General features: G+C 40.9%; 1 non-coding gene across 1 annotated transcript; it reads left to right on the top strand.

The window, feature by feature from the left end:
* The first annotated feature begins 974 nt into the window (after nucleotides 1–974).
* On the top strand, nucleotides 975–1,081 carry LOC145629698 (small nucleolar RNA R71). Its single transcript, XR_014111853.1, has one exon. It is a non-coding gene; the product is annotated as a small nucleolar RNA R71 (small nucleolar RNA).
* Nucleotides 1,082–1,377: the final 296 nt, after the last annotated feature.

The raw sequence follows: 1,377 nt of genomic DNA, 5'->3' as shown, positions 1-1,377 counted from the left end.
TAGCCACCTTCTCTAGAGTTTTACTCTGCAATGTAGAATTAGATGTGTTAGTATTATCCTCTAGCCTTGCAGGGCTAGCAACTACATTGTTTGGTTTAATGGAATCAAGATTAGCATTATTTAATAAAATAGGTTCATCAACTTTGGGCATAGAGGGCCCTTCATAGTTTGAACCACTCCTTAGAGTAATTGCAAATGCTTGATCCGTAGGCCTAGTCAGCTGTGCCAAAAGGGCTCCCTGTTGGCGTGCTTGTAGAGTAGCGGAGAGTTGCGCAATTTGATTATCTATAATTTTATTATGCGCTAAAATTTGATCAATTGTCGCATCTCTGCTCTCCATGTGCTTTTGCATATTGACCAACATTGCTCTAATTTCCCCCAAAGAAGGGTCGGAAGATGAGGGGAGTTGTTGTGGTTGATTCTTCTGCCTAGTATTTGGGTGATAATACTTCTGCTGCTGTTGCTGTGGCACCTGTGGTTCTTGTGGTGGTGGATTCTGAACATTAGTGCTCCGGTAGGAAAGGTATGGATGATTTCGATACCCAGGATTGTAAGTGTTGGAGTATGGGTTATTTTGCCTATAAGCTTGGAAGGAATTAACTTGCTCCACGGAACTCCTGCAATCCTGCTCCCAATGACCTACAATACCACAATTTTCACAGAAGGCCTCATTAGAATTGTAATTAATTGCAGAAACATTAGCTACATTAGCAGTGCTCAGATTATCTAATTTTTGGCAAATTGAGGTCAGTTGAGCTTGCAAAAAGGATACAGAGTCGACACTATGTTTCCCTTTGTAAGCAAATCCTCTGGGATTCCCATATTGGGAATTGTGTATCGCCATATCTTCAATAACCTGACCTGCATCATCAACATTAAGATTCATAAATCACCCACTAGCTGGAGAGTCTAAAATTATTCTGGAAGAATTTTCAATGCCGTTATAAAAGGCTTGGATTAACTGCCATTGTGCGAAATTATGGTGGGGGCATTCTCTTTGTAAGTCCTTGAACCTCTCCCAAGCCTCATATAAGGACTCGTCGGCTTCTTGGGCGAAGTTCTGAATCGCACTCCATAGTACTGCTGTTCTCTCTGCAGGATAATATTTGTTATAAAAATTCAAAACAAGAGTTTCCCAGTCAGTTATACCAAGTGTAGTTCTATTTAAGCCATTGAACCACAATTTAGCTTTTCCAGTTAAAGAAAAGGGAAAGAGAATCTCCCTGATTTGGTCTTGAGTGACCCCGGCTTGCCTGATGGTGTTGCAATATTGACAATAGTCGGCAATGTGAAGATTCGGGTCTTCACCCTTGGCTCCACTGAATTGCTTCCTCTCAATCATCATTATAAATTGGGGTTTGATTTAAAATTGAACCC

The sequence above is a fragment of the Chenopodium album genome, chromosome 4, assembly GCF_948465745.1.
Source record: "Chenopodium album chromosome 4, dcCheAlbu1.1, whole genome shotgun sequence".
Lineage (NCBI taxonomy): Eukaryota > Viridiplantae > Streptophyta > Magnoliopsida > Caryophyllales > Amaranthaceae > Chenopodium > Chenopodium album.
This window is presented reverse-complemented; position numbering and strand designations above follow the sequence as displayed.